Source organism: Azolla caroliniana, unplaced genomic scaffold (genome assembly GCF_043228905.1).
Source record: "Azolla caroliniana isolate FFs.n. ecotype wild unplaced genomic scaffold, voAzoCaro1.0.p SCAF_22, whole genome shotgun sequence".
Lineage (NCBI taxonomy): Eukaryota > Viridiplantae > Streptophyta > Polypodiopsida > Salviniales > Salviniaceae > Azolla > Azolla caroliniana.
Genome location: NW_028230457.1, coordinates 7,824,865 through 7,831,702, shown reverse-complemented (window position 1 = coordinate 7,831,702; position 6,838 = coordinate 7,824,865).

Here is a 6,838-nt window from a genome sequence, read left to right as displayed (position 1 = left end):
GAGGTAAAGACATCCTTGTCTGGGACAGTTAACGACATAGCCTTGTCCAGAGGGTGTCTTATGACGAATGATACAATATTTGTGATAAAACTAGACGGATGTATTATCATTTGTGAATTTATTGACAGATATCACGTTTTTTGCTATGTTAGGTATATAGTAAACTTCATTGATTTCAATGAAGTTCCCATAAAAAAGTTCAAGATGGGCAGTCCCATGTCCAAGGGCATATTCAACCCCATTGTTCCCAAATCTAACCGGGAAAGGATGCTCTAAGACCTTATAGTCTTTGAGCCATTCAACTCTTGAGGTGAGGTGACATGTGGCACCTGTATCAAGAATCCACGTTGAAGTGGGAGAGTTGTTAAATGAAGTGAGGGCCATGAAGGCAATGAAAGAGTCTTCATTATCCTCATCGGAATTTTGGTCACCATGACATATGTCATTATTTTGATCGTAGTCATCACGTGATGCATTGTAAGATTGGTCTTCTTTATATGTTCTTTTCCCATTGTTAGGATTCCTATAACAATCTTTTGTTTCATGTCCACTCCTTTGACAATTTGTACAAAAGGATCTAAGGAACCTAGATTTTTTATGATTCCTTGAATCATTAAATTTAGAAGTCCGTGAATAAAATTTGGAGTTATTAGGTTGGTATGTTGATCTAGGTTTATTGTAAGGTTTTTTTATTGTAATTTGGATGTTTGATATAAAGTGCGGTGTGAGATGAGGATGGTTGATTTATTGCCCTACGATGTATGTTTTCTTGTGAGATTGATGCCACTAATGTTGGGACACTAATGTTGGCTGATGTGGATTTTGTACTTATAAATGGTTGCCATGATGGGGGTAGGGCGGCTAACAAGAGGGCAGATTGAACAGAACTTGGCAAACTAAGTCCTGAAAGGATCACATCATCAAGTCGAAGTCTCCAATTTTTAACAAATGTATCAACATCATCATTTTCATTCATATTCATATTTATTAAATTTTTAAATTTGCAACTTGGGACGTAATATCCATATGGAGGTAATCAGCCTCTAATCTATCCCATATATGTTTGGAGGTAGTCAAGGTTCTCACACTTTGCTTAAGTGTGTCCTCCATATGAAGGAGAAGTTCTAAGCGAGTGTTTAAATCACGCCGCTTCCATGTTTGAACGTCAAGTGCATTTGTGGGGACATTAATGTTAGGGCACACGTCGGTTCCATCGACGATATTTAACAAGTCATGTTGTTCTAATATAATTTCCATGGTCATACGCCATGGTTGATAGTTTTTATCATTTAGTTTTTCAATGTGATAAGTGTGAGACGATACCTGGGCAGCATTTGCCGCCACATTTGCTATCACTCCACTGTTTGACATGGTCGAAAAACATTTCTTTAATTCACACGTTCGTTATTAACACCGCGACACAATTCTTGGTGGGGTTGGACTCCTTCACTACTCTGATACCACGTGGAAAATAAGGGAATATGGAATGGAAAGAGAGGGAGAGAGAAAGAGAGAGAAAGAGAAGAAGAAAACTTAATTGAATGATAGTTTCTGTCACTCTCTTACAACCAACCGACAACACAGAGAGAAAATGTGGTGGTTATAGGTGCACCCTATTTTTGGGGTGCACCTTTTCATATCATAAGGTTACGTTTTTATTATTTAGTTTCCTATTTATTTATTCTACACTAATTAGTTTATTACAACATTGCCGTCACTCGTTCTTGGATCGTCTGGTTTATTCGTTCAGCTACACCATTTTGCATTGGAGTGTAGGGAATCGTCCAATGATGTGTGATCCCTTTTCCTGTTATCCGTGGGATTGTAAGGGTGAGTGTATAAGTGTGTTGGTATGTGGATAGATAAATGTAAAGTCTTGTGTTAAAAGTAATGTTGTAATTTGTGCAAGTGTGCACAAGGGTAAGTGTGAGTATATTAATATGTGTAACACATACACATTTAGGTTAATGTGTGCAAAAATAGAAGGTTATTTAATTAACCTACAAGCCTCATTGGATGTTCTTGGATTATGATCCTCATGTAATGTACCTATATAACCCCACCATAGGGGACATGAATGATAATAGTAGTTTTTGCCTCTCAATAATTGTGTCTCTCTCTACTCTTTCCCTCTCTTCCCCTCATGCTCAACCCTCTTGGGAGGGGGGTGGAGCCCAGAAAATCAACACTTGGCACGCCCTACGGCTGACCTGCCTTTAACAAGAAGTTGAGGAACTACTCATGGCGGAAGGATGTTGGTGCACATGGTTATGTTCTTCCTGATCGATGAATTACACATGCGGATGTTGTTGATATGGATCTCGACCATTTACTGCAATAGAACAACAATACTCTTTGTATTTTCTGGTCTTGATCCGACGGAGAGGATGACATCATGAAGACAAGAATCAGTTCAATGTTTCGGGAGCAAGAAGACAACTATCGCAGTGGTATTCCCACGTATTTGGCAATGAATACAGGGTAATGACTCAAGTCCAGGTGAGCATCATGTCAACTCAAGATGTAGTCTCCAAGAATGAGAAATCTACGAAGAGATATGGTGTGATGGAGGACATTCATGGTGTGAGGAGGATGAAGGAGCAATGCCATGTGAGCGTAACATACATGGCCATGGCATGGATTCATCCACAGAAGAAGATGTATATGCATGTATCCGCCTGTCATGGCCACCATAACCCAACCTGGAATGCCAAGCTTCAATTCTTGGTGCCCGAAGACTCCGTCCATGAAGACAACTCCTCTGTTCTCACCATTCATATATTCTCCCATGGCACCTTCAAAGCTTCTCTTGTTAGCACCGCACGAGTCTTGCTCTCCAAATTCATTTCCAAGAAAAGGAAAGGCTACCAAGGGGCTCAATCCATGGCCCCGCAAATCCGAAGACCCTCTGGAAGGCCTCAAGGAAAAGGAAGAAACAAGCAATCGGTGAGAGAGAACTAAGAAGAAGAAGTGTGAAGACGAAGAAAAGCCATGGATGCAGGCAAGATCACACATCTCAAGGCCTTTGTTCAAACCTACAAATGGAATCCTTGCGTCCTCTAGGATCGTTGTCCCCGCTTCTTATGGAACTATCTTGAGAAGCTTAATGCTAAATTATTGCATTCTGCATATGGAAAGTCAGAAACTTCCAAGGGACATAAAGAAGAGAAAGAAAGAAAGATATATTAACGTCTTCTAAGGCCAAAATTGGCCCATGAGCCAATTGTTTTAGAACAAAATGGGATATTTACCCATTCATTGAAAGTGAAATAAAATAAAATAAAAATTGAGCTTAAGCTAAATAGTTCTAGTAAAATAACAAACATGTTCTACAATGAAATGGCTTAATACTAGGCCTAGTTTCATTTCCATCCAAGTCTCTTGAAAAGAAGCGGGAGGTCAAAGGGTTTCGATGTGGATGTGGCCCCCCCAGGTCCCAATGTAGAAGGTACCCCAACCATAGCTTCTAGTCGGCGTAGCTCACGCTCCCTTATCTTCTTAATTGTTTCTACTCCACGTCAAGTTGTTTTGAAGACCAACATCCGAGGCCGTTTGGTTGTTCTTTGCATTTCTGCTTCCTCAAGAGAGAGGCTATGTGGCATAAGTGTATCCATATTCATCGTCTCCCCTTGTTCCTAAAAAATTACACTATTTACATGTTGATGAATATTAAAAGGGTTATGGTTAACAATTTGTAGCTTATTCTCCCTATGTTGTTTTAGCTCTAAGATATACCTACCTCGTCTCTTTATATCCGGGGTATCTAATAGTTTGGAGAGGGTGGGAGAGGGTCCTAATATGTCTTGGTATTCTGCCCTTATCTCGGTATAGGTTGGACACTTGCATGTAAAATGATGCTCATCCTCTATCTCTAGGTGACATAATCTACATAGCATTTCCTCTCTAGGGACTCTATTAGCCCAACAATTCTCAATCTCAAGTTGGTGAGATGATATCCTAAGTTTTCCAATGGCCACCCTTAGTGCCTTTGATAAGAATGTATCTAGATATCTTGGTTGTGTAATAAAACTTGACTTAGAGAAGTCCAAGAAGTGTTCCTTATAGTACACCATTTTAGATGGGAGTGGCTTTTGTGGGGTAATCCATGTATATCGAGTGTAAATTTGCTATATTTCTTGGTGTATTACTTTATTACAGTCTTCATGAGATATTAAAGTTTGATCAGTCCCATGGTTGTACTTAAGGGGAGGTAGGTTATTAATGTCTATGCCATTTGCAAGTAACCAACTCACTATAGTGCTATACCAAGAGCTAGTGTTTCTAGACGCATATAGGGATCGGGATGCCTCAAAGGCTCGACGGGAGATCCTATCTTTTGGTTGGCTATGTATTTGATGAATAAAAACTACCACTTGGAAAAGTGCTTCTACTAACATCGGGGGCAAACTGAACTTTGCTCTAATAATGTCATGTGGTATTGTCGGTTTGCTTTAGAGTTGACGTGATAACATCGTCACCAAAGGTCTCTGTAATTGCGTCCACATGAAAGATGGTAGACCTGGAGCCCATACTACTGATGCATACATGAGGGAAGGGGCTACTAATGAGTCGAAGAGCCATCCCTTAGTCCGTGGCTCTTGAAAGTATGCCTGGTGGCATTGTCCCTTTAAGAGTGAGAGGGATGCATACCCTCTCGTTAGCCTATCTTTGGCTGCCTGGGTCATTGAGAATTTACCTAAACAAGCACTAAAAGTGACTCCCAAGTATTCATATGATCCAACTACCTCAATTGGTTTATGAGAGAGGATTAGGTGACATTTACTCCTAACTCGGGACAATGTATGAAAGATAAGGACTTTAGTTTTCGCTAGATTCACTACCAGTCCTCGTTGTGTACAAAAGTCATCTAGGGCATTAAGATGCTTTTGTAGGTCGTGTTCAGACTCCCATAGTAAGACGATGTTGTCTGAGTAGAGTAAGAGACTAACTTACTCAATTGCCTCCCTTACAAGGAATAAAATCAGTGATCTCATCAATGTAGATCCCAAAAAGAGTCGGTGATAGGGGGCAACCCTGTTTTACACCAATGGTGCTAGGAGAGCAATCGGATAGGCCACTTGGGCATCTTACGCACCCAGAGACTGGCTCATATAGAGCATAAATGGCCAGATCATGTCATTTGGTATCTCCAAGCTTTTAAGTCTATCAAACAACCTTTCCCTAGGAACTGTGTCAAAGGCTTTGTAGAAGTCCACAAAGCAACAATATAGTTTCTTCTTATGAGCCTTTGTTTGGTCAATTAAGAACCTAAGTGTGAAGATATGGTCAATAGTGGAGAAGGCTTGTCTAAAACCAGCTTGCTCAGGTGCTCGAAGACTTAATGTTTCCATATAATAATTGAGCTCTGCTTCCATTACTGCACCATATAGTTTAGCGCGTGTATAACCTATCATAATGGTCCTATATGTATATGGGTCCATTGGGTCCCCTCCTTTATGTACAAGGGCCACTGTGTTCATGGTCCATTGTGGTGGAAAACCCTCGGCGAGAGCACAATTGAAGAGTAGGGTGAGAAAGGGGGCTAGGCACTCTCGAGCATATATGATGTGCTCGGCCCTGTGTGGTCCATGGATTTCCTATGTTGTAATTGTTTTATGATCTTTGTGACCCTAGAGGTCGTTAAAATTTTCCCTATGGTTGGTTGAGGTGTGGAAGGCATTGTATGGGTGGTTGGTTCAAGACATGGTAGAGTCTCTCTGTATATGTGTGCCAAATATTGGGATCCTCGATGGGTGTTTGTGGTCTCGGTTCCCGTAGTCTCTTGCATGCAACGACGCAGTCCCTACTCATGACCACCCAATATTGTGATGCTTCCCAAGCTCGTCTTTTATGACGTGTCATCTTGCACATATCTTTGCGAGCCTGTACTGAGGAAATAGTACCACTAAGTTGCAACACTTTAAGTTGTCTATACAAGTCTCCACAATCCTCATCATACCACTTGTTCTGTGGCATAGAACCTATTCTATTGTGATTGGAGTGTTTCGTGTATGGGAAGCTACTAATTGCTGTTGAGTGAAGGATGTGTGTGAGTTCCGTGGTGAGGTCTCTAAAGGCAAGGAAGAATCAAAAGAGGAGAGATGGGCTTGAACATGTCAGGAGTAGATGTCAGAGAGCTCATGCGTGAAATGTATTATGGTGTGATGGTTTGGTTGACTAGAGTTGGTGGCGTTGGAGGTGTCACATTTTAGCTAAAAGTATAGGAAGCTATGGTCTGCACCAATAGGGCATGGAGTTAACCATGTGGGTAGCTTCAGGGCGTCCTATTAGGTAATCAACTCTGCTTTCCCCTCCTCCATGTGGGAAACATGTGAGCTCTTCCAAGCCCGACCACTCGGCCAAACCATTATATATGATCATCTGGTGTCGACTTCCAAGTTCAAGTAGATGATGGCCAAAGCTTGTGGCGTCTGCACCTTGATCTTTTGATGTATGTGTTATGCCTATGGCTAAAGGGTCGACATTAAACATTTCTAGGTTTTTATCCATCTAAAATGTTGTGCATTGTCGGGATTGGGTTCTCACATTGAAATCTCCAATGAGGAAGACTTCCCCTTTGAGAAGAATATTGGATTATGTCATTTGATAAAGGTTCGTATGGAGAAGGCCCATGTGGCGCTCTGTCATCAACTATGATCGCCTCTCCGGCCATATTATACCGGGATCCTTTCGGGGGGAACTAACAAACGGTGATAAATATTGCTTGGTCCTTGCTAGTGAGGACTTTCACCCACATAAAATGGGCTTCTAGGTCTATCTTTAGTATTTCTATCATATTATGTATCTATCTCCGAAATAGTATCGCAACCCCTCCAGA